Raw genomic sequence first — 27,798 nt, forward strand, 5'->3', positions numbered from 1 at the left:
GGCTCTACTCTGAGCCCCTCCCGGATGACTGAGCTTCTCACCCTATCTTTAAGGGAAAGCCAGGACACCCTGCGGAGGAAACTCATTTCAGCCGCTTGTATTCGCAATCTCGTTCTTTCGGTCACTACCCATAGCTCATGACCATAGGTGAGGGTAGGAACATAGATCGACAGGTAAATTGAGAGCTTCGCCTTGCGGCTCAGCTCCTTTTTCACCACGACAGACCGATGCAGAGCCCGCATTACTGCAGATGCCGCACCGATCCGCCTGTCGATCTCATGCTCCATTCTTACCTCTTGGGGCAGGATCTCGCTACCAACCCTGAGAGGGCACTCCACCCTTTTCCGGCTGAGGACCATGGTCTCGGATTTGGAGGTGCTGATTCTCATCCCAGCCGCTTCACACTCGGCTGTGAACCGATCCAGAGAGAGCTGAAGATCACGGCCTGATGAAGCAAACAGGACAACATCATCTGCAAAAAGCAGTGACCCAATCCTGAGCCCACCAAACCGGACCCCCTCAATGCCCTGGCTGCGCCTAGAAATTCTGTCCATAAAAGTTATGAACAGAATCGGTGACAAAGGGCAGCCCTGGAGGAGTCCAACTCTCACTGGAAACGGGTTCGACTTACTGCCGGCAATGTGGACCAGGATCTGGCAACGATCGTACAGGGACCGAACAGCCCTTATCAAGGGGGCCGGTACCCCATACTCTCGGAGTACCCCCCACAGGATTCCCTGAGGGACACGGTTGAATGCCTTTTCCAAGTCCACAAAACACATGTAGACTGGTTGGGCAAACTCCCATGCACCCTCCAGGACCCTGCTAAGGGTATAGAGCTGGTCCACTGTTCTGCGACCAGGACGAAAACCACACTGTTCCTCCTGAATCCGAGGCTAGACTATCCGACGGACCCTCCTCTCCAGGACCTCTGAATAGACTTTTCCAGGGAGGCTGAGGAGTGTGATCCCTCTGTAGTTGGAACACACCCTCCGATCCCCCTTCTTAAAGAGGGGGACCACCACCCCGGTCTGCCAATCCAGAGGCACTGTCCCTGATGTCCATGCGATGTTGCAGAGGCGTGTCAACCAAGACAGTCCTACAACATCCAGAGCCTTGAGGAACTCCGGGCGTATCTCATCCACCCCGGGGCCCTGCCACCAAGGAGTTTTTTGACCACCTCGGTGACCTCAGTCCCAGAGATGGGGGAGCCCACCTCTGAGTCTCCAGGCTCTGCTTCCTCATTGGAAGACATGTTAGTGGGATTGAGGAGGTCTTCAAAGTACTCCCCCCCCCCACCACCCACAACGTCCCGAGTCGAGGTCAGCAGCGCACCATCCCCACCATACACAGTGTTGACACTGCACTGCTTCCCCCTCTTGAGATGCCGGACGGTGGACCAGAATCTCCTCGAAGCCGTCCGAAAGTCGTCCTCCATGGCCTCCCCAAACTCCTCCCACGCCCGAGTTTTTGCCTCAGCAACCACCAAAGCCGCATTCCGCTTGGCCTGCCGGTACCTATCAGCTGCCTCCAGGGTCCCACAGGACAAAAGGGACCGGTAGGACTCCTTCTTCAGCTTGACGGCATCCTTCACCTCCGGTGTCCACCAACGGGTTCGGGGATTGCTGCCACGACAGGCACCGACCACCTTACAGCCACAGCTCCGGTCAGCTGCCTCAACAATAGAGGCATGGAACATGGCCCATTCGGACTCAATGTCCCCCACCTCGAAGTTCTGCTGGTGGTGGGAGTTGAAGCTACTGCTGACAGGGGGCTATGCCAGACATTCCCAGCAGACCCTCACAACACGTTTGAGCCTACCACGCCTGACCGGCATCCTCCTCCACCATTGAAGCCAGCTCACCATCAGGTGGTGATCAGTTGACAGCTCCGCCCCTCTCTTCACCCGAGTGTCCAAGACATGTGGCCGCAAGTCCGACGACACGACCACAAAGTCGATCATCGAACTGAGGCCTAGGGTGTTCTGGTGCCAAGTGCACATATGAACACCCCTATGCTTGAACATGGTGTTCGTTATGGACAATCCGTGACGAGCACTGAAGTCCAATAACAAAACACCACTCAGGTTCAGATCGGGGGGGCCATTCCTCCCAATCACGCCCTTCCAGGTCTCACTGTCATTGCCCACATGAGCATTGAAGTCTCCCAGCAGAACGAGGGAGTCCCCAGAAGGTATGCCCTCTAGCACCCCCTCCAGGGACTCCAAAAAGGGTGGGTACTCTGAACTGCTGTTTGGTGCATACGCACAAACAGTTAGGACCCATCCCCCCACCCGAAGGCGAAGGGAGGCTACCCTCTCGTCCACCGGGGTAAACCCCAATGTAAAGGCTCCAAGTTGGGGGGCAATAAGTATACCCACACCCGCTCGGCGCCTCTCACCGGGGGCAACTCCAGAGTGGTACAGAGTCCAGCCCCTCTCAAGGAGATTGGTTCCAGAGTCCAAGCTGTGTGTCGAGGTGAGTCCGACTATATCTAGCCGGAACCTCTCAACTTCGCGCACTAGCTCAGGCTCCTTCCCCTTCAGAGAGGTGACATTCCACGTCCCAAGAGCCAGCTTCTGTAGCCGAGGATCGGACCACCAAGGTCCCCACCTTCGGCCACCACCCAACTCACACTGCATCCGACCTCCTTGGCCCCTCCCATAGGTGGTGACAGATGTTGCAACAGGAACTGTCCCTTCTGAGAATCCTGTGAAATTCAGTTATAATGCTGTGGAAAGAAGAGTCTTCATGGTACCGGGCAAAAAGGATGAAACTATACACTTTAAAGGACAGCTGGGTCGAATATTAGGAGCACATCCTGATCAGACTCGGGGGTTAACTTACAAGGCTCCTTTCCCCGCTGACGTCAGGGCTGGCTTTTACATGTTGTACGTGTACGGGGACATGATATCTCATCGGAGTCAGCGACAGCTACATGACCCTTTTGAGGTGTGTTCATATAGAGCAGGGGTCCTCAATCACAGTCCTGCAGGGCTGCAGTGGCTGCAGGTTTTTGTTCTAACCCAGTTGCTTAATTAGAAAGCAATACTTGTGTGGTGGGTGGCCGGCTGAATATTCCGGCCCTCACCCCCAGGCTGCCAGATGGAGCCCTCATGACAACATGGACATTCCCTGAATTCCAGCAGGGCCTCATGGACTTTGTAGTTTATTTGCGCAGCCTTGCTGGGTACCCTGGGGACCACCAGGAGTCACTGTAAGGGGGATATCGGACTCTTACGTGCCCTATAACCCGGAAGTGCATCATGATCATATGACAAGAAGAAACGACATGCTTCCGGGTTGAAGAAAGGATCTTTTTATCCGACCCGGAAGTGTTCATGATCACATGGACAGAAGAGAGAAACCCTTCCGGGTCAGGGACTATATAATGGATTCCGGGAAACCAGTACACGGAGCTGAGCTGGGAGGAAAGTTGGCGAAGTGTCTGGGAGTGTGGAGGATTGCTTATTGTATTGATTAATGTATGAGTATTGTGGAGTGGAGGGTGCTTTGTGCACGTTACTGTTCAAATAAAAGTAGTATTTGGACTTTTACCTGGTGTCTGGAGTCGAGTCAGAGGGTTCAAGAGGATGACAGTGACCTCAATCTGTCACACTTGCCAATAATTTAATTTCATGGCTTGTTAGTGCTTTAACTCTGCTATGTCAGCTCATTCTCATATCCCGGATTTTCTTCCCCTTTCTAAGGATATCATCCAAATGATTTGAAGGCTAAAATGGATAAGTAATTCTCAGTCCTTCACTTTTTTATCCTCACTTTCCTTCCAAGTATTTAATTAAACCCAATAGTGCATGATAAATACACAGAGGTGTAAATGGAAACAAGATAAATGGAGAAATGCTTTTGTCTTTTGTTATTTGCATGTTATTGCTAATACGGAACAATTACAAACTGAGAATACAGCTGTTTAAGACTAAAATAAGCAATGAGGGTTCAAAATCCTAACGAGTGAGACAACTAAAGTGAAGCAGAAGTGTTACTTGAGCAATAAGTGCTTCTTATTAAGCAACTGGGTTGGAACAAAAACCTGTAGCCACTGTGGCCCTCCAGGACCGTGACTGAGGACCCCTGATATAGAGGATCAAGCGAATAAAATTACTCCCATCACATACGACAAACCTCATTATGCCCCAGTCAGCAAGAATCATTTTGACACAGTGACTATTGAAATAAAGACGGACCAGAACATTTCAGTTTGGTAAGGTGATAGTGAAGTTGCATTTCAGACCCGTCAGGCATTGTATGCACGACTGAAGCAATGAGGTCTTACCAGGACCTGACACCTTACATCTAATATTACAAGACCCAAGCGGGTAACAGGTTACCGGGATTCTCTGGATCCCCTGTAATGTATGGTGGGGGTATTGGAGGTATATTTTGGGGGTTCTTAAGAAGAGCTTTACCTCTCCTGAAAAAAGGCTTTGACATTGCAAAACCACATATCAAATCTGCTGCTAAAAATATTATAAAAGATGTGATCACTGGGGCTATATCAAGTGCGGCTGGTGGCGGGCGAGAAAAGCAGGAGGGAGCGGGCTTGATGGTAATGAGAAAGACAAAATGCAAGAGACCACCGGGGTCGCGTGAGGGCCCACCAGTCAAAAAGGCAAGGCACACTATTTATACAGCATTTTCTAAACATCGTCAGAAGAAGAACAAGACTAAAACAAGCAAAAAGAAGAAGAGAGAAATTTATTAAGAGAAGATGACTTTCATACACAGAATGTCTGGAGAGTGTGTCAAATCTGAACTGGACCTGTTTTACAGTGCCTTTCACTTAAACAAGTGTAGATAAAAGCATAGACATCAAATTACTAGATGTCACATGACCAGCAGCATCGTACGTCAACGTCGCCACCATATTGTGAGTGGCACTGCTGTGGAGTGAAGTAATGGATAAAGATGCCTCATGCATGTGCTGCTTGGTATTGTACAAACTACTGTACGCTCCAAACCAGATCACAGAGATTACATTTCATAGGTAAGGTTGAACAATTGTTTTGGTTATATTGGCCATTAGAAAATCCCGTTTTATAATCTTAACTTTAGCTACGCCAGGCTAAACTAGAAAAGCTATGCATTTATGTGCTCAAGTGAGCCTCCAAACAACGTTTTGGCTAAATATATTTAGTCACTAACTATGTAGATTGTTGTTAGCTGTTAACATTTCTCAAACTCTGAAGGGTTCCCAATGAAATCCACCTCAGGAAGCAGTGGGAGGTCAGGTAGCCCTTAGACGGGATTTTGAGAAAGCTGTCCTGTGATGCGTGCCGTGCTAGTTTGGTAACAGATGTTGTACTGGCATCATATGATCAACGCTACCACTCGCCGACATTAAAAAACAAAGGAGGTTTGATGATTCCTTCTGAGGGTGCAGTCAAGGTGGTCAAAGTAGCTGAGCGTGTTATCTGACAGTCGACATTAGGACAAGCTGTCAGTGTATCTTTGATCAGTCAGTTTGTTTCTCAAGGAGCACATGGAGGAAACACAGTTTGAAATTGACAGCCATCATTTTATGCTCATGTCTTTAGTTGGCTCTGTCATCCACAAACAAAGGCTGCACCATATTGCCAGACTGAATACTCTGAAATTACAGGATCTGAGTGAGCGAGAGGAGTGTAAGTATGGAGGAGATTAGTGAGGTAGCGGGGAGCTGTAAATGTTCAGAGCAGTATTTAGTATTGTATTCTGTAGATAACAGGGAGCCAGTGAAGTTGAGAGAGAAGAGGTGTAATATGTTCAGTGGATTTAGAACAGCAGGTTATTATCCTGGCAGCAGAATTTTGAAGAAGTTGTAAGCGATGGATACGTTTTTGTGGGATGCCAGATAGAATAGCATTACTGTAATCTATACGTGAGGTGACTTGGGCATTAACCAATACTTCAGTACTGTGTTGCGTAAGAACAGGACGAAGTCTAGAAATGTTTCAGAGATGGAAGAAGGCATTCCGAGAAATGTTACTTATATGGGAGGAATTATTTAATAATAATAATAATAATAATAATAATAATAATAATTATTATTATTTAATAATTGCCATTATTAGTGTATAAATGGATATAAATAATTGCATTTAAACGGTTCGCCAAAATCTGTTGTATGTAAACGATACCGTTTTAAATGTTATTGTTTTTTCATCAGAAAACCCGGTTTCCACGTCTACCTGTATTAGTTTAAATGGCACTTTTGCCACTCGCAATATGGCGGATGCGGTGACGTATCGTGTCGACTGGGCAACAACAGCGAATGCGGCGTCTATCTATATATGTCTATGATTGGGCTCGCTTAACAGTCACGTGATCCAATGGCGGCCGCAGGATGACGTCATCCAACGCGACAGCTACTGTAGCGACGCTACCACTGTCTCGCTTTGTGAAACATTACGGACTCAAGACTGTTGCTGAGTGAACGAGTTCAGAAACAATCTCATCGCCAATAGGCAGTCAGTAAGTGCTCTGTATTTTGAGAATCGCCGCGCGGCGCGTTCGTAAGCCACCCCCCCCCCCCCCCCGAACTTTGCTTGACTGAATCCTCCTTTGGCCACCCGCGTGTTGTTTCTGTTCATTGGTATCTGCGGTTCACGTAACGTGGCTGACTCCTAAATTTTAAATCGTAGCACCCAGTCACACCGCTGGCGCCTGTTCATTCATCACCGTGTGTTCCTTTTGTCAATTCCTTCTCGAATCGCAGACATTGAGGAGACGGCCATTCCACACGTACGGCGCTTTGATTTCTGCCTTTGTTTCTCTTTTGTCCCACCGTTGTGTCCAGTTCAAAGACAGTCGCGGAGGTGGTGACCGGCCGGCCATTGAAAGAATAGCGAGGAGTCAGATTAGTAAAAGTGAAAAACGAATTGGAGTCCATGACCGTGGAGAAGAGTCTTAGAGAATACAAGCCGAGAACAACAGTATCTGTATTTACACACACGGCCTCAAACCTGCTTGACCCATTGCCGATATTTACATGCATTGCTTGAATAGACACTTAAATGTGTGTCTTTTTCCCATTTAACTTGTGTCAAATATGACAAACTCCCATGTTTCAGTGCTAAAGCCAAACCAGTAATGTCTGTTAGTGAGTATTAGACAAGTTAATAGAGATTTGTGGTTTGTGTTACTGCCTTACAGTTCTGTCAGAATGAATTTGAATCTCAGCCTGTTTTTTAAGTCTCTATGCAGTTTCCATGTCTACTCTTTTATTCTAAATTTCATTACTTTTCTAAAGATGCTCAGGTTTAGTGGCCTGGCAAATCTAACTTGTCTTTGTGTGGTTGTGGACTTGAATGTGAGTGTACCCTATGATGGTCTATAGCTGGCTCCTGCCCTGTACAGGTACTCTGGTTTTCTTCCTATACTCCAATAACTTCTGTTTGTGTTTGTTTTGCACTGGACCACGGTGGTGAAGTGGAAGTTAAGGTCCATTTGGCTACTTATACATGTGACTTTATCATACAGACCCAACCAGGCTGTGTGGGTGACAGCATGTGCCACTCTTAGGTGAACACTACTGTCAAAACTGGCATCCTTCTTCTGGCCAAGATCCATTTTCATTTAATTAGTATATTCATTAAGGCCAATACTGAACCGCTTTTACTCTGGACCACCCCCTTTAGGGTTACCCATAACAAACTGGTCCGTCGTGGTGGACCGTTAAGAATGACTGAGGCACACAAGGCCTCCACAGTGCCAATCTCACAATACTGGGTGGTGCTGCTGTTTAATAGGAATTTATTAATGTGTTAAATAGTAAAATATTTGTGATGTGTGCAGAGTGTACTTAAACAAGATGAAGCTGATAAACTTGAAACTTGTTTCAAAGTTATTGAAAATGACAGTTTGTTTTGAAGAATGTTTTTGTCCTGGAGCATGTCAGATTTGCCAACCACAGTCGCTGATCTCATCACCTGACCACATTAATTTAAACAATTGTCACATTTAGCGATTGTGTGCCGACCATTCAGCAGAGTTGTGCTCAGCCCTGTTTCTAACAGCCAATAGCATGCTGTTGATGACGCCCGCAGTGTTCAAAGGGTTAACAGCTGTAGCTCTTCAGCAGCAATCTTCACCCTTTATTTTATTTTAATTTTTCCCCGTTTGTTTTGCTGTCTGAAACACGAACCAGAAAGAGGAGCATCTCTTATTTTTGTTAGGTTCAAATCCTGCAGTTTCTTATTCCTCTTCATTTAACTCTATGCCTTCTACTTCACAGAAACATTCACTGGTTGTCAGCTCTCCTGCACACACAGTCTGCTCCTAAGACTGAAAACAAAATCCATCAATCCATCCATTTTCCAACCCACTGAATCTGAACACAGGGTCACGGTGGTCTGCTGGAGCCACTCCCAGCCAACACAGGGCACAAGGTAGGAACCAATCCCGGGCAGGGTGCCAACCCACCGCAGGACACACACAAACACACCCACACACCAAGCACACACTAGGGCCAATTTAGAATCGCCAATCCACCTAACCTGCATGTCTTTGGACTGTGGGAGGAAACCCACGCAGACACAGGGAGAACATGCAAACTCCACGCAGGGAGGACCTGGGAAGTGAACCTGGGTCTCCTAACAGCAATTTATCTTAGTGAGTCGCAGGCTACTTGAAGTCAGACTTTGGGTGTCTCACATTAGGCAGCCGTCTTTGCAGGGACACACCGCCAACTGCCTCCATCTTACTAATTATTTCAATGAAGGTTGTGAGTTAAATAATTGTTTTGGATTTTGTAAGCTTGGGACAGTTTCACATTCGAGAAGTTGATCAGCGATTTTAAGTTCCTCCTTTATATGCCCCTGTTTTATAACATAATCCTGAGGCCTAACTTGTATAAACCTTCCTTAAAATTAACTATTAACAAAATTCCGGGACCCTAACAGTATTGAATGTTCAATCAAAGTAGTGAATATTGTTGACACACAACTGTGCAAGATGGCCTCCTTCTTCTTCTAGCCTGTTGGACCCTCCTTTCATTCCCAAACTCATTTTACAGCTAGTGTGACAGGAAAGTGATGAGTTACTGTCTGATTGCTATGAACTGTCTGACTTGACGTCAGCTTTAACTAACAGGATGTTATAAAAATCAAATGTCTTTAGATCTGAATGATGCAGTTTTAATGGAATTGATTCCTGTTTTTTTCCACAGAGAGATAAAACTCTGCCATTTACTGTAACGTTTAAATGGATGTGAAAGAGGAGACGTGTGAGGCTGACATGAATATCATAAAATTAAGGATCATAAATGTTAAGGAGGAGGACTGTGAGTGGGAGAGTGCCCACCCCAAACAGGAGAGTCTGGACATTAAGAAACAGGACCGTGAACTGGTGTCAGTGAAAATTAAAGAGCAGGATGAAGAGAAGTGTGTCAGCACAGAGATACACAACTATAGAAGTTTGGAGAGTGTCGAGGAAGATGACCTTCATTATGGACATCAAGATGGAGCAGTGACCGGGTTCGTCTCTTCTCAAAGCAGACACTCTTCTTCTATCAATGTAAAATATGAATCATTACAGTCTGACAGAAAGACTACTGAAGAGATTTCATCTCCTAGAACTGAGGAAGGTCAGCCATCACCTAAGAAGTCATCTGAAACAAGTAAGTTGAAAATAAAAATCGGTGTACATTTTATGGTCAGGGTTATGGGCCTGAAAGTGCTGTCTTGTGCTTTTTTTAAAAGAAACTTAGACAAACGTTCAAACTATATTAAACACAGCAATTTCACTACATTTTACAGGGTTTAGGAGTCTGCACTTCTTCCGTTATTGTTTGTAATATTATGCAAACACTCTAAGCCTGTCTTTGGTAAAAAAAAAAAGTTTGTGAACCCTTTTGAATTCCTTTTATTTCTGCAATAATTCCTCATAATTCTGTGGTCTGATCTTCTGTTAAGTCCATAAAACAGACAAGCACAGTCGTCTTAAACTAATAAACAATTAGATCCTTGTCATTCCTGAATACATTGTTTAAACATGACAACAGTCCAGTTTGTGACCCCCTGTCTTTAGAAACTTTCTGATCCCCCTTTAGCTTCAATGACCTTCACCAAACATTTCCTTCAGCTGCTACTCAGGGTTCAATTTCTTGTCTATTCAATGTTTCAAAAGTTTTCAATTCCTTGATGTCTCAGGGATTCCTTCCATGATCAGGTGACTTCAGGTAAAGCCGATGAATCCTAAGCTCTTCTGATTGGCCAGTTTGGAACACCAGCTTTCTTCTGTTTATGCCTTTCTCTTGTAGATTTCTTCTTTTGTGTCAGCTGATTGTCTTTTTCGTTACCTAACTTCTCTCAATCTTTCACTATCATGACATCTCCTATCAGATTTCTTTATAACAATTTTTAATTCAGTGCTACATTGATGATGGCATCCTGTCCTGGTCCTGCAGAAGCAAAAAAGCCCTAAGCTGTGATTCTACCATGAGGTGATAGCAATGGTGTGCAGTGATCTTTTACCTCCAAACCACTGTGAAATGGGGACACACACATGGTGACATGGGGATTCAGGCCTTCAAAAGATCCACACATCAGACCAGGGGTGACATTTTTAAAACTTTCCACAGAATTGAGCATGAATATATGCGCACAAAAAAAAAAAACAGGAAAATGTGTACGTCCAGAAAAAAATATTTATAAGATTTATAAATCCGGATGTATGCACATTACTACAAAATGTAATTTTTGTAAATCATAGTCACTTTTTAAATATGTATATGTGATCACTCCTTTAACTGCCACCCTGAAACATTCACATATGGAGTCTGCTGATCTGTCACCTCTGTATGCAATCATGATGCTGTAGAACTTCATGGGCTGGTAGATCTGCCTATTCCTCCTCAACCTTTAAGACCCCAGTACTTGCATTCAAGAATATCTGGCTTTGCTCTTCATTTGAGAGTGAAAGGTCACACATGTAGTTACAGTGTTCTCTGTGCTCTGGGGTTCGGGAATGGTGTAAGGCAGAACTGTCTGTGCAGGAAGCCACTGTCACCTGGCAAATGTAATGACATGATTGCTGTTATAATGAATAGGTCAGGTCATATGAAACACTGAGGGTTCAGCAGGTTACTTTACCAACAGATACTTCACCATGTAAAGCATCATCACATCTATCAAAGCTACTTTGTCTCAAAATAAATGAATCGTGGTTTGAGTGAGGCCGTGGAGACGTGACATTTGTTAGCCACATCTTGGATGACTTGTGTATTAATGGAATGTCACTGCGTACGGTTAACAAAAGCAGCTTTGATATTGCTAGGTGCCCTTTTTGCAATATGAGTGCAGTAAAGTGTTCCAGTTGTGTTAGGAGAGCTGGACATGGCTACAGAATGACTTTTTGTGTTGGCAAAAACATGTCATGTGTTATGTGTGTACACCCATACTGTTCAAAAAGCACATGTAGTGCATCAGCAGTCAGTTAATGGCTTCTAGCACAGTAGGCATAATGGAGTGAAGCTTGGCTGAGATACTGTTGAGCTGTCGGCCAATTCCCTGAGAAGTGACATCAACTAGCAGATATAAAGTAATGACAAAGTAGAATTTCTTCAGTTCAAATACTGTATATATCATTGGCTCTCTTTAAGGGAACTAAAATACAGTTTGTACATCATAGCTCTAATTTTGGAGGTGTCATGTTTGTCACATCAGCGCACATTATAACAACAGCTTGGTGAATTGAATTATTCTTGCAAGTCGTCATTTAGCTAGTTTGGCTGCCTTTTCCTTCTTGATCAAGGGTGTCGTCATTTCCCAGTTTCTCTAAAATGTTCTGTATGTAAGGGTCAGAGTTACTGTAAATACATTTGTTCCCCTGTCAAGTTTCTTTAGTAAATCATAATGTTTGTATGGGAGGTTGCATACACATGTTTCGAGTCCAATTTTATGTGTATGCAAGCTTTATAAATGAGGCCTTAGGACCTTCACTAGCCAATCTTTAGATAGGTCTCAATCCAGGCAGCCTGACCCCAAACTCGTCAGGAGGCTTCAGCATGCACAGGCCCAAAATGGATTGTTGGTTTAAGTAGTTATAATAAAGCACTCATCAAATGTCAGTAAATAACTGAAGGGCCACCTCTCTGATATCAAATATATATGCTGGGGGTGGTCCTTGAGGAGTGATATTGGTGTAACCTCACCTCTTAGGGTCTCACCCACAAAATACAAAGATTTTTGGGTAATTAATAAACAACACAATATAAACAACTTGAAATTACATAATCAGAATGAAAGGGCAAGTAATATTTGAAAAATATTGAAAGCACTAAATAAGCTAAGATGTTCTTTTAAATACCTGTATTTGCTCTCCCAGATTTACTTTTATCGCCCTTTGTTATAATTTCCCAGCCTTTTTTTTCCTCTCACTTTATTATCTCCTCTTGACAATCTTAAACAGTTATCTTGATGTGATGTTGCAACCCCTTACTGAGAGGGAGCAGCACTACCGCCTCACTACCGTGCATGTGTAATACCTGCTTTAATGCATTGCATCATGAAAATGATATCAAGTATTTCTTAGCATTCTAAATTTTCAGAAAGCAGGAATATCATGAAGTGAGTGGATTCTGGATGGTGATCGCTGTCTCCTCTTAGTGCGGAGAAAGTCAGTTTAAGAAGCGTAGTGATTAACAACTGGGTCGGGGAACGCAACACAAAGTATTTAATGTGCTGCATTAATTTATGACAGGGTTTGACAAAATCTAGTAAATTAAACTTTGATTTTAGGAAGAAGTTTAGTTTACGCCATTCTACTTTAATTATGAAGTAAACTATGAGAATAAAGTGGAAATGTCGACTTTATTCTCGACATATAGCTTGAAGCAAGGTCCATATTAATGCAGTTTGCCTAAATGATGGTTCAGTTGGTAAAGAATTCATCACCAACTTGCACTTGTTTTATTTTATTTTAATTTGGTGAATACTGTGTAATGCACCTGGGCTTGAAGTCTTGAAGTAATAGTGCAACTATCAGTAATAATACTATTATTTATTTTATTGTTATTATTTATTAGTTTAAATATTATGCAGTTTAATGATGATAAAGTTGTTTAAAAAGTCACTTTAACGTGTCAGTGGACAGAGATTGTTAACATTAACAGAAAGTGTAGTTGGTTTACAAAAAAATTTACTATTTATTCCTTTTCTAAGACATATTCGGTGCAATACAACTTTTGACAAGCACTTCTGGATATTTTACGAAGTCTTAATGCCTCTTTGTATGGTTGAAAATATGTTGTCAAAATTATAGTTTAAGTTTTTGCAAAATTTATTCATTGAAAAGGTTCTATATTTTGACTGCATCTGTCATGCAATGTGATACCTTCTCCATTAGTGCCACCCCCTTGAAAACTATCACTTTATGGGGCAATGCAAACCTGTGTTAATACTTGTGTGCACATTAAAATGTTTTTTTGTACAATGTACAATACTCTTGACAGTGGAATAGGTTATTCGTAGCCAGTAATTGCAGTGGAAAATGTGGTTAACATCCACTCATGCATGGGGAAAAAAATACTGTCGAATACTGTGAAACCGGGATAATTTAGAAAAATACCGTGATATAGAATTTTGGTCATAACACCCACCCCTAGTAGGAACATCTGCTGATGTGAATTAAATAAATCAAAACGGTGGCAGATGCCTGCAATTAATTAATAAAAACCCACAGAATGAATAATTAAATAAGACTTCTTTTACATACATGAACTCATATTAAATTTAATACACAGTAAAACGCAACACATTTAATTTCAGTTAGCACAGTGCATAACCATGAATATTATAAAGGGCTGTATAAGTGAGACTGGTGTGTGATAAAGCTGACCAGTCCTGGTTTCACCTGCCACTCCTCATCCAGAGCAGACACTAATACGAGTAATGGCTCAGATCTCGGGTTTCTCCTAGATTACTGGTTCTCCTGTGTGTCAGTGCATTAATTCTTCACTTTGTTCATTATTCTGTATTGCTTAAGTGATTTAAATAAGTTATTTTTGTATATATTTTGCATTTAGAAGTCCGCATGATGCTCATTTGAATAATGGCTGTGCTGTAAGAGCACTCCATGCCACTATCCTGCAATTAATCTAAAAAAATGTCTCATCAGAGCATCAACATACCTTTTGTGCTTTTTGATGTGACAAATTAATTGTTCTGATCGGAAGACACACCCTGGTTCTTTGCATTCAGGGCCAGTGAAGAAAGCCCAGAGGAGTTTGAGGATGGCATGGCGGCTGATAACTCTGATGATCAAAAAGGCTCCACAAATGGATCTTTATGCTTTCCTGATTTGTCTGACAATGCTTCAGACTTCCTTCCCAGGGGTGCAGCGGCATTTCACTGACCCTCAACAGGCGCTCAGTGTCCTTGACTCCTTCATGTCGCTGGTGTTTGGCCGCTTTGACTGTTTTATGTATGATATACCAGTACTGCTTGGACATTTTCCTGGATATTGATTCATAATGGCTACTTTTTCCTTTTTTTCCATGTGTGTATTTTGTGTGTGTACATACACATGTGATTAGAGAGTCATTGCCGGTTGTGAGAGGTCAGGACCTTTCATGCTCCACATACTCTCGACCCACAATTGTTTAATATTTTCTTGCATGTCATATTTATCTTCAGATATGTTTTTTTCATATTTTCACCACATTGACTCTTGTATTGTGAATGTTGAGGTGAGGATGGGATTGTTTACTGAGCTCTCTCCATGTTTGCCCACTCATAATCATAACCTGTTGATTTTTTCCTGTGTTTTTATTTGAGAGACCTCGATTTAGTTTTTTGCATATATGGGTTAGTGGTGGGGTTCTGGAACTACAGTCTACATTATACATGACTACTGGTGGGGCTTCTGGGTTAACTCGTTTGGCACCTTGTAACGTATTTCATTTACACTTCTCCTTTATTGCTGTTCTTTGTTTTCCTCTCTCCTGTCTAATATCAGTGTCTTCTCTTCTACTTGCAAGCATTCAAGTGTTGCTGATTTATTATCTTTGAGCTAGGCTGATACAGCCTGTTTTTAAGATTCGTTTCCTTTGGTTAAAGACATTTATTGAGCTCCCTCCACATGTTAGTGTGTGGTAGTGTCCTTCTCGGCCACTAGTAAAATAACATGGAGTTTTGGGCCGAGTTCACTGTGCTGTACCGCTGAAGGTTCTTTTAGAAGGCAGGTTTTGTTTTGTGTTGATGGAGATTGCTTGAAGAAAACTGGCCTGTGTTGCAGTCTATGTCCCACCTCAATAGAATAACACATTATATTCATCCTTTCCTTTCTTTGTCTATATTCCAAATAATCATCAGTATGGGTGCAAATGCATTTTTTAACTCCCTGCTGAATGAATCACCTTCCCTGATTAATCAGCGTTTTCCTCCCTTTTCACAGGTGCTTGCCAGATTTATTATGGATCTAAACTCAATTGATGTATTTGTATTCTTGTCCTCGTTGTCTGACCACCGCTGCATTACACTTTAGCTATTTCTCCCCTCGACAGCATTTTCATGCGGATTTCATTAAACAAACCTTTGCTAAACTTAAGGGATTTATAATGCTAAACACTCTTTTTGAGATCCACCTTGTGTTTCACTGGCTATTGAAGAGCATATTAAAGGCCTGACCATTGCTAATACCTCCAAATAATATTCTCACTCGGCATACAGTAATATTGACAATCTTGAAGCATCTGAATAAGCCTTTAAATACAGACGTGTTTTTCTTATCCAGTCCACAAGCTCGATATACCGCAAATCAGAGAGAAGGTAAATGACCATCTTGTGCAGAGTTGAGAATTCATTTCATGTGCACTCGTTGCTGTGTCTCTGGTGCTAAACTGAGCGAGATGTGAGCTCTTGGACTGCACAGATGAGATTTGTCAGCCTCCATGTTCCAGGTGGAGCAAAAATATAGTGATAGTACAGATATAGATAACATTACTAACTGCTGCTTGGAAATTTTAATAATGTGTTTTTTTTTCCCGTTTTCCCCTGTTTAAGCTGAAGAGATTAAATCCATTGAATGCATTTTAGGAGGAGATGGTCTCGTATGTTACAGGAGATGGACATCTGAAGCGGAGCTCTGTTAGCAGCGGCTTTATTTTCTCACGTATTTTATTATTTTGAAGTATCCTGTATTTACCCGACCCGAGGAGCTTCCACTACAGTATATAAACATGAGTAGCAAGAAGGGAGGTCAGAAAGAACCTGAAAGGAAACTTAAAGCTACATCAAAATCTAGACAGACATCAAGCCCAAGTGCGAGGTACAGTCTCTCGGAGACTGACCTGGAACAGGCAGACGAATGCTCAGACTTCCTAGGACCCTGCTCCACTGCATCGTCTCCAGTTGAGAGCGAAAATGGGAGCGAGGGTGCAAGTAATGCAGGTCTTGATGGATCGCCGATTTCAGAAGATCACTCGAAACTAGAAAAGGGTTTGCAGTATGTGCTGTCTTCTACTCCTCGTGAGCCCAAAGCATCGGCTGTAACAGGGGCTGCAATTCCACCCGCGGAGCACAAAAGCCAAAACGATGTGTCCGAACTGAAGGAAATGATCATAACATTGGCCACGGCTACGGCCGTAAGTGAGCTTAAGAAAGACATTCAGAGAAATATGAAGAAGGAAAGAAGTGACTTGCTTAAGACAAACGAGAAACTGCAACAGGAGCTGCGTCAGGATAACAAAAACTTGGAAATGCGTCTATTTAATCGTTTTGATGCGACCTTTAAAGGTATACAGTAATCCCTCACCTATCGCGGGGGTTACATTCCGGAGCCCCCCACGATAGGTGAAAATCCGCGAAGTAGCGACCTATATTTATTTTATTATTTATACATATTTTAAGGCTTTATAAACCCTTCCCACACTCTTATAAACCTTTCTCACTCTCTTGTTAACCTTTCCCTTGCTCTTATAAACACTTCCTATGCTCTTAAACACTTTCTACATTCTTAAACACCGCAGACCAACACTGCACACTGCACGCAGCGATCAGACGTCGATGTGTCTGCACTTGCTTTGTGAAGGGGGCAGCTGAACTCTGAGCAGAGCAGAAATGGACTTTGTGCTGCTTCTGCCAAAATGCCTGCTTGTCGCTCTGTGTGTTCGGAAGGAGGAGGAGGAGGAGTGGGGGGGGGGGGGTGTGAGGGCTGAACGCACGTTCGCTCAAACCCCCCTCCCCGGAGGCGCAGCACGCACCTGCCACTTCGCATTGTCAAGGGAGTGTGGAGCTGAATGAATGCTAAGGAGAAGTGGACTTTGTGCTGGCTTTGTGCTGCTTGTCGCTCTGCGTGTCAATAATTTAAAAGCCTTTACAATCAGGCTTTTAGGTGTACATCACCTATTTTCCTGTCTCACTGTCTTGTCTTGCGTGAAGTTAAAATGTTTTATAATAGTGAGATGTTGCTCATATCCTTAGCCCGACATCCACATATCATATGTGTTAACAAAGTGTGTTTTATAAGTTTACATATGTTTAAAGCATGTGGGATGGGTATTTTAAAGCTTAAACTATAAAAATGTTTATTTATATGGTCTTTCTATATCGCGGATTTTCTCCTGTTGCTGATGGGTCTGGAACATAACTTCCGCGATAGGCGGGCAATCACTTGTATTTAAAAATCCGCGAAAAGTGAACCGCGAAGTAGCGAGGGAATACTGTAGTGGTAAAATTAGAGGAACACATTGAAGACAATAGATCCAAACTGAAAAAACTTGCCGATCTGCTGGATCACGTTAAGCAGGCATTCACGGCTCGAATTGAAATGGTGGAACAATTGGCATCTAATGCTGATGAAAAAGCTACAGCTGCGAATTCCGAATGCAAAAAACTCGGAGACAGACTTGCGGCCCTGGAAGATGGGTGCTGTAGGAATAATATATTAGAATCGAAGGTCTACCTGAGAAACGTGAAAGTACAAACCCAGTGAAATTTGCAGTAGAATTACTCTCTAAAATAATTGGAGATGACTTTAAATCAGATACCGAGATAGCTGCAGCTTATCTCATACGCGGATCAAATACCTTTTAAACCTAGGTCTTTTATTGTTCGCTTTGAGCAATTTATGATGTAAGCTTGATGTGATGGCACTTCTCAGACACAAGCAAGAGATTATATTTGAAAATAATCTCATTCGTATTTTCCCTGACTTCTCACCTTCAACAGCTGCTAAACGTGCAGCCTTCTACAACATTAAACAATGGTTACAGAAAGCCGATATCAAATACAGCTTCTTGTACCCTGCCAAACTGAAAGTTGATGTTCAAGGCCAATACTATGCATTTTCCAGCAAGGATGAAGCTGAAAAGGAATCAAGTGATCCCGACACTCTTTTGAAAGACAATAGTGAGCCGTATCCTGCCGTGGCATGGCAAGGAGATATCACCTGCTGTCTGATCCACTTGTAAAGATAAGGGTATTATAATACATCCTTTTCTCTACTTGGATGCTTTATGTTTATGTATTAGTTACAGTTATAGACGTGTGTGTGGAAGTAATTAAAGTAGGGTTTGTGTTTTTTTTTTTTTTTAATTTTTAAAAAATTTTTTTTTTACTACCGTAAAGGAGACTGTTTAACATCATACTCTTGGTTTATTGTTATTACTATTATTGCATTAGGATTTACTAGGCTTATACTAGATCACTTTTTAACACCATTCCCAGGGTTCATTATTTTATTATCATAATCTTCAGCAATCTTAAAATATAAAATTTTAAGCTTAGTCTGTTAATGATTATATTTTTGGCAGATAGTATTTAGGCTTTAGCTGCAATAGATATCTTTACATTTCAATTCTCAAATGTGGGTGGGGGGGGGGTTGGGGTTGAGGGCTTCTTTTGTTTTGGACGTACTCAATCTCTCGGGATGTCAGAGGACCGGGACATTGTGAAGTGGGGTCTAGCCTCACGTGGGGTGGGGAGGCAAAATGGTGGTGGGGGGGGGGGGGAGTGGAAGAGAGCTGGCTATATCTAGTCTGTCCTTTTAATCCTTATCTTTATAACAACACAACAGTAGGCTGAATGGCAATAACTTGTGGGGAAATTGGAAATTAAAAGTAAAACTGCCTCACTACCAGTTAAGACTATAAAATGACATGAAAAAGTTCAGAATCAATGTCTCCATGATGGGACAGTTAACTTTGTGAACTGGAATGTTAAAGGCCTGAATGACGAATTAAAGAGAAAGAAAGTATGCTCTCGCCTAACAGGCTTAAACACTAAAATAGTATTTTTACAGGAAACCCACTTACTAAGCAAGGATTGGTTGCGGCTGCAAAAAGACTGGACTGGTCAAATGTTCCATTCTAGCTTTACAAAGAAAACTAGAGGCGTGAGAATTCTCATACACAGGACAGTCTCATTTGTAGCATCAGATGTAGTATCGGATCCTGAAGGGAGATATGTGATGGTCATGGGCAACTCATTTAACTGTAAAATGATTTTGATAAATGTTTATGCACCCAATGTCGATAAGGAAATCATGCAAAATCTATTTGCATCCATTCCCAATATGAACAGTCATAAAATTATAATGGCTGGGGACTTTGTGTTTTAAATCCACTCTTAGATAGGACTCCTGTCACAGGGGGGACAACATCTAACACTGCAAAGACAATTAGACAGTTTGTAACTGACCACAACTTATCAGACCCCTGGAGGTTTCTAAACCCAAACTCAAGAACATATTCGTTCTACTCACCAGTGCATCATAGCTACTCAAGAATTGATTATTTCTTTATAGATAATAATTTCTTGCCTACGATTAAATCTTCCAAATAGGACCCAATTGTTATCTCCGACCATGCACCTCTGGTCTTGGAGCTAAAATCGTTATGCCTCTCACACTCACCTCGCCGATGGCGTCTTAACCCTCTTCTATTAGCAGACGAGAACTGCACAGAATTTATATCCAAACAAATCAGCTTCTTCCTAGAGACGAATACAATACAATACAATACAGTTTATTTTTGTATAGCCCAAAATCACACAGGAAGTGCCGCAATGGGCTTTAACAGGCCCTGCCTCTTGACAGCCCCCCAGCCTTGACTCTCTAAGAAGACAAGGAAAAACTCCCAAAAAAACCTTGTAGGGAAAAATAGAAGAAACCTTGGGAAAGGCAGTTCAAAGAGAGACCCCTTTCCAGGTAGGCTGGGCGTGCAGTGGGTGTCAAAAGAAGGGGGTCAATACAATACAATACAGTACACAGAACAGAACAATTTCTCAATATAGTAAGAAATAAAAAATATAAAGTTTAGAAGTACAGAGCAGAATTTAACAGTAGATGATATATCCCATAATAAGATTTGGATTTGTGTAGAGTACTGGAGACCTCATCCTTCAAGCTGCCTCCCCCATTTGGCCATTCCACGGCTGAAACAGTGCTGGGCCAGCCAATCCGATGAAAGGACCCCTCTTTCCCACGATTCCTGCGATCCTCCATCAGAGATGACAATACACCCTCCGAGGTCTCTACAGGAACACTCTGGGAAACTCTAAAGGCCTTCTTAAGAGGACAGATTATTTCTTATCTTTCCCACAGAAATAAATTAGAAACCAAGAAAGTGTCCAAGCTAAGGAGCAAAATTACTAGAATAGATGAAGAACAAGCCAAGCATCCAAATGAAGGCTCTTCATAGGAAAAGGCAGGCTCTGCATCCAGAATTCAACATCTTGACAACTAAAGAAACTGAACAACTCATTTATAAATCAAGACATCATTGCTATGAACACGGAGAGAAAGCTAATAAGCTTTTAGCTCAACAAATCCACAAGCAAGAAGTTTGCAATGCAATCCCAGTAATCACCAACATGAATGGAGATGAATTCATTGACCATAAAAATATAATGCACACATTTAGAGACTACTATAAAACCTTATATTCTGAGTTTAAAGAAGACAACAAACAATCTAATGCATTTCTGGATACATTACAGATACCACAAATAGATACTTTTAGTGTGGAGAAACTGGATAAACCTCTGACGCTATCAGAATTACTAGATGCTATAAAGTCACTTCAAGGCAGCAAACTAGTAGGCCCTGATGGCTACCCTGTAGAATTTTATAAGAAATTCTCCACTCAGCTAGCTCCCTTCTTATTGGCAACATTTACAGAAGCTAGAGACAATCAAATTCTACCTCAAACCTTTCGTCAAGCATTAATCAACGTCTGTCTTAAACAAAATAAGGACTTGTTACAATGTGCATCATACAGAACAATTTCACTCCTGAATAATGATGTTAAGATACTCTTAAAAATTATAGCTAGAAGGATGGAGAAATTGCTGCCTTCAGTAATATCACAAGATCAAACTGGATTTATTAAAGGCTGACACTTATCTTCCAATCTTTGACACCTGTTTAATGTAATATATTCACCAGCAAAGTCAAACACCCCAGAGTTATCATTGGATGCAGAAAAAGAATTTGATATGATTGAATGGAACTACCTTTTCACTACATTAGAGAAATTTGGGTTTGGCCCGAATATTTGTGCATGAAACTACTGTATACCAATCCAGAAGCTTCAGTTTGTATTAACAATATTTGTTCAGACTACTTTAAACTAGAACGTGGCACCAGACAAGAATGCCCCTTGTCACCACTGCTGTTTGCAATCGCCATTGAACCACTGGCGGTCCACTGTCAAAATTCTTATCAGATAAAGGGGATTATCAGAGAAGGACTGGAACAGAAAATTTCTCTATATGCAGATGATATGGTTTTATATATATCAGACTCAGAAAACACTGTGCCTGCAGTTTTAACAGCACTAACAGAATTTCAAAAGATATCTGGTCTAAGAATTAATTTGAATAAAAGTATACTCTTTCCAGTGAATTCTCAAGCATATAATATTAGATTGGACACCCTACCTTTTACAATAGCAAATCAGTTTAAATACCTAGGGGTAAATATCACAAGTAAACATAAAGCTCTTTATTGAAAAAATTAAGCAAGACCTGCATAGATGGTCAACCCTTCATCTCACTCTAGCTGGAAGAATTAACGTTGTTAAGATGAATATCCTTCCTAAGCTTCTTTTTTTATTTCAAAACATTCCAATATACATCAATAAATCATTTTTTAAGCAATTAGATTCAACAATAACCTCATTTATTTGGAACCCAAAACATTCACATATCTGAAGAGTGACCCTACAAAGACATCGGGCAAAAGGAGGCATGGCTTTACCTAATTTTCTGTTTTATTACTGGGCAGCAAACATACAAGCTATAAACACCTGGACACAAACAGATGAACATACACAGGCTTGGTCCGCAATAGAGGTAAAATCCTGCAGTATTTCTTTATATTCCCTGCTCTGTGCCCCAATAAATGTAAGTTATCGCCAATATACTAATAACCCAATTGTGCTTCACTCACTCAGAATATGGAACCAATTTAGAAAGCAATTTAAGATGGAAAATCTTTTATCCGTGGCACCTCTGCAGGAGAACCACCTCTTTCAACCCTTGCAAACATATCTAGTTTTTAATATCTGGAAAAGATTTGGAATTAAATTGCTCAGAGATCTTTATATAGACAATATCTTTGCATCCTTTGAAGAATTACGTTCCAAATTTAACCTTCCAGCTACACATTTCTTTCACTATCTTCAAATTAGAAACTTTGTTAAACAGAACCTGCCCGATTGCCCTCATCTCGTACCCTTCACCATGCTGGAAAAAATACTGCTCAATTTTGAGGACTTAGACACCATTTCTGCAATATATAAAATTTTATTAGAGTCCCTTCCTTTCAAAGATCCAAGAGGACATTGGGGAAAAAGATCTCTTAATCAATATATCAGAAAAGGAGTGGAAGGTAGCAATGCAGAGAATTCACTCGAGCTCCATATGCGCAAAGCATACAATTATTCAACTCAAAATTATATATTGAGCTCCTCTGTCTCGCTTAAAACTGTCCAAAATATTTCCAGAGCAAGATCCAACCTGCAAACGCTGCAACCAAGCTCCTGTCTCACTGGGTCACATGTTTTCGGCCTGTACCAAATTAAAATAATTTTGGACCAAAATTTTTAAATGCCTTTCAGACAGCCTTGGGGTCACAATCCCTCCTAACCCATTAACAGTTGTGTTTAGTGTTCTTCCAGATGGATTTGAAGTGGAGAAGGACAAGCAAGCTGTGATTGTATTCACTACACTTTTGGCACACAGACTTATTTTGTTAAATTGGAAGAATCCTAACTCTCCTCTGATAAGTCAGTGGGAAACCAATGTTTTATATTATTTGAAATTGGAAAAAATCTAATTCTCAGTTAGAGGATCTGTACAGAACTTTTTCAAAACCTGGTAGGATCTAATCAATATTATTTTAGAATAAGAGAAATAATTATCTCCGCATTTCTTTTTCTTCTCCATTTATCTTTATTGCCGTATTAAACTCAACAATGTAGGTATGTTTACAAGCTTTAAGTATTACTCCTCTGGCCATGCTCTCCTTCTCAGGGGTGGGGTTTGATTTGTCTTCAATCCTATTTTTTGTAAATATTGATCCATTTGTACAGAATGATTACAATAAAATATAAAATAAATAAATAAATGCATTTTAAAATCCATTTGCAATGAAAAAGCCCCTGCCGCAGGTGGTATGAAGACAGAAGTATATTTTGCATTTCGGCCACAAGTGTCCAGTTTGCTCTTTCAGGTCAGGTGTCATGTGGGTCTCTGGGATTTTTCAGTGACCTGCGTGTTTTATTCATTTAAGTCTTACTCTGTTCTCATTGTATAGTAAAATGTTTTTGCTTTACTATTCATAGCCTCTTTTTAAAATCAAATTCTAAAAATATTATGGAGTCAGTGGCTTTGGACTAATTGTTTACAAATATTAAGACACATTCTGTGTACAAGTTCATTTCACATACTTGACATGACACTCTCCAATGTCATGATGGGTGATGATTACTACTTTCTACCTGCAATAATTAACAATATATAATGTTATAATATTTCAAGCATATGATGACAAAATGATGATGCCGTTCTGTAATGTAGTTAAAAAAAATCAACAAGACTATTGTTGATTGTTCCTATCACATGTGATCTATTTATTTTGCTATTTTGACGTCTTGGCTCCAATAACTGTGCTTAAGTGTAGAGAGTTGTTGAAATACAAATAACAAAAATGAACAAGCTGAGTCTCTAATCACTCGCTACTTAAGTCAAATGATTGCTTATGCTATCAAAGTTTGTTCATAAATTAAATTAATATTTATTTAGTGTTGTAAGATAATGTGTATATGAAAATGGTGGGTTAAAATCTAAAATTTTTTCTTTTATACTTTATACAGGAATCAAACTTCACTGCTGTTCTGAATGTGGTAAACAGTTTTCAATAAGATGTAATCTTCAAAGGCATCAACGACTTCACACAGGAGTGAAGCCGTACGACTGTTCTGAATGTGGTAAACAGTTTCCAGAAAGAAGCCAGCTTCAGCGCCACAAAATAATTCACACGGGGGAGAAGCCATATTGCTGTTCTGAATGTGGTAAACAGTTTTCACGGAGAAGCAGTCTTCAGAGCCACCAAAGAGTTCACACAGGAGAGAAGCCATATTGCTGTTTTGAATGTGGTAAACAGTTTTCAGACAGAAGCCAGCTTCAGCGCCACAAAAGAATTCACACAGGGGAGAAGCCATATTGCTGTTCTGAATGTGGTAAACAGTTTTCACGGAGAAGTAGTCTTCAGAGCCACCAAAGAATTCACACTGGAGAGAAGCCATATTGCTGCTCTGAATGTGGAAAACAATTCTCTTATAGTAGTAATTTACGCATACACATTAAAACTCACTCAGGAGAGAAGCCGTATTGCTGCTCTGAATGTGGCAAAAAGTTTTCACAGAGCAGCCATCTTAAGAGCCACCAAAGAAATCACTCAGGAGAAAAGTCCTATTCCTGTTCTGAATGTGGTAAAAAGTTTATAAATACAGGCCATCTTCAGAACCACCAAAGAATCCACACGGGATAGAAGCCGTATGACTGCTCTGAATGTGGTAAACAGTTTTCACATAGAAGCACTTTTCAGTGCCACCAAATAATTCACACAGGGGAGAAGCCATTTTGCTGCTCTGAATGTGGCAAAATGTTTTCACAGAGTAGCAGTCTTCAGAAACATCAAAGAATTCACACGAGAAAAAAATGACAGAAACTCCCCCACCTTGTCCACAGATGAACACAGTACAAGGCTAAGCAGCAGAAGAAAGAATTCAAAAAGTTATTTGAAATCAAAAATGATCTAATTGGGGAAACTACAAGTAAAGTGGTAAATACACTGCCCACCTCCAGCAGCCTCAGGTGGTAACAGAACTTACTCATGCATGGCTTATGAGCGGTGAACTAAGACCAAAAGATGTACGCCTCATCATAGGTGCACAAAACAGTGCCTTGGACACAAAGTGGTTCAGATCAAAAATAGAAAAAGAATAACCCATAATTATCACTTTTGCCCCACATCTTGTTATTGGGTGCGAGGTACTGATTGCTGATGATTATACACTGCACAACACCACAAAGTGGCCAGGCTCATTCGCTGAATACTTGGCAAGAAGTACAACTTACCAGCACCAGAAAGACACTGGGACCACAACTCAGACAACACAATGGAAAATGAGGAGCTGCTGGTCACTTGTGGCACATCAATACTGACTGACTGAAAACAGAGGCCAGAAAACCAGATATAAGAAATTCTGGATAACAGAAGTATTAGTTCCTAGTTATTACTCGGTCCTAAGAATGGAGAGGCAAGAAAGAAACAAAATACCAAGAAATGCAGTCTGAGATATGAAAAATGAAATGTGGACCGAAAAACAAACACAGAAGAAGTGCCTGTTGTTCTAGGATCAACAGGACTGATAAAGAAAAACGTTCAGGCCCAGCTTGACAAATTATAATACCTCCTTATGACCTACAAAAAGAAGCTTTATTAGGAACATTTCAGGTTGTACACTGAGTCCTTGTGAGAAACTTACAAGAGTGAGAAGTTAAGCAGTACAATGAGACTGGCCTGACTAAAGAGTAAAGTTCACTCCTGTTTTGATAGTAAGCACACCAAGAAAATTTGAAAGAATTAAACCAGAGAGAAGCTGAATTGTTGTTCAGAATGTGGTAAACAATTCTGGCACAGAAAGACTGTTCTGATGCACATTAAAATTCATGCAGGAGAGAAGCCGTATGGGTGTTCTGAATGTGACGAAACAGTTTTCATGGAGAAACAACCTTTTGGATACAACATCTACGTTTATTTATATAGTACATTTTCATATAAACAATGTAGCTCAAACTGCTTTACAAGGTGAAATAAGAAGGAAGTTAATATAAAACATAAACAAGATGAGGCAATAATATACAGTATGTAACAAAGAAAAAGGTAATGTTGAATGGCCAAGTGGACAGAAAAAAAGCAAAAAAAAAAATAACTCCAGTTACGCCAAAGAGAAGAAAATCTGCAGGGGATCCAAGGCCATAATACTACATGGCCGCCTCTAGGCATTCTACCTATCATTGTAACTAAATCAGTCCTCATGGTTTACATGCTTCACATGAAGATGTTGATGATGATGGCCATGTGGACACCTGGGACACCCTAATTCAATCCATAAACACGAGGCAGTGTGGTATGTTGATCAGGAGGTGATGGAGCTCATCGTCACCACAGAAGAAACGGAAATGATAGCAGAGAATAGTACAGATTAATATGTAACGGCACATCACTGAGGAAAATGATACTTCAGTGTCCATATAGACTAATAGGGATACAACTAAATTGAGCTATGTAAAAGCCACTTTAACATAATGTGTTTTTATCCTTATTTTTTATGTTCTACAGTATTAGCCTGGTGAAGTTCTCTTGGTAAATTATTTTAAATTTTAGGAGTGTAACAGCAAAAGGCCACCTCACCAATTCCTTTCAGATTGGATCTTCAAATTATAAGTAGACCTTCATTGGAAGATCTGAGGTTCTGACTGGGAGTGTAAGGGGACAGACATTCCAACATGTAGGACCGGGTGAGATTATTTAAGGCTTTGTTATCCATTACAGTTGATCTCCTACTTACAAACAGGTTCCATTCCAGCAGTCTGTTTGTAAGTCCATTTTGTTCATAAATCCAGCACATATTGGCGTCTGTTGATAGATGTTTTAGTTTCAGACGTCTCTTGATTTGGACATATAAACAATGTTTTTGGTAGTTTTTAATGTGCTTTTAGCAAATTACAAGTATTGTACAAGAAGTTGTTATTTTTGTTACTATAAAGATCTTCCCACCCCTGCTGCCACTATGCGGCGGACATGTGAATTACCCTTAAGTGTTAATTTTGGACTTGAGGACCACTTTGTTCATATATATGAAAGTTCACATCTCAGAAGTTCATAGGTAGGGGACTATCTGTTGTAGTATTTTAAAGTCAATTCTAAATGACACAAGTAACCAATGTAACGACACTAAAACTGATGAGATGTGCTCAGACTTTCTTTTTCTGGTTAAGATTCTTGCTGCTGTATTCTGCACTAGCTGTAACTGATTGATGGGTTTCTTAGGTAGTCCTGTAAAGAATACATTATGGTAATCTGTTTGACTGAAAACAAAAGTGTGAATTAATTTTTGAATGTCTTATAAAGTTATAACAGAGCTAACTTTAGCTGTATTCCTGAAGTGGAAAAAGCAGTCCTGGTAATCTGATTAATATGTGATTTCAAATTGAGGTCAGAGTCAGTGATTACTTCTAAATTCTTTACCTCCCACTTCACTTTTAAGTTTAAGGCATCAAGTTTATTT

At 41.0% G+C, this 27,798-nt stretch overlaps 1 pseudogene; it reads left to right on the forward strand.

Annotated features, from left to right (window-relative positions):
- LOC127526389 (zinc finger protein 420-like) overlaps nucleotides 1-27,798 on the forward strand; it is a 537,318-nt pseudogene that overhangs the window by 454,789 nt on the left and 54,731 nt on the right.

This window comes from Erpetoichthys calabaricus (genome assembly GCF_900747795.2).
Source record: "Erpetoichthys calabaricus chromosome 1 unlocalized genomic scaffold, fErpCal1.3 SUPER_1_unloc_24, whole genome shotgun sequence".
NCBI lineage: Eukaryota > Metazoa > Chordata > Cladistia > Polypteriformes > Polypteridae > Erpetoichthys > Erpetoichthys calabaricus.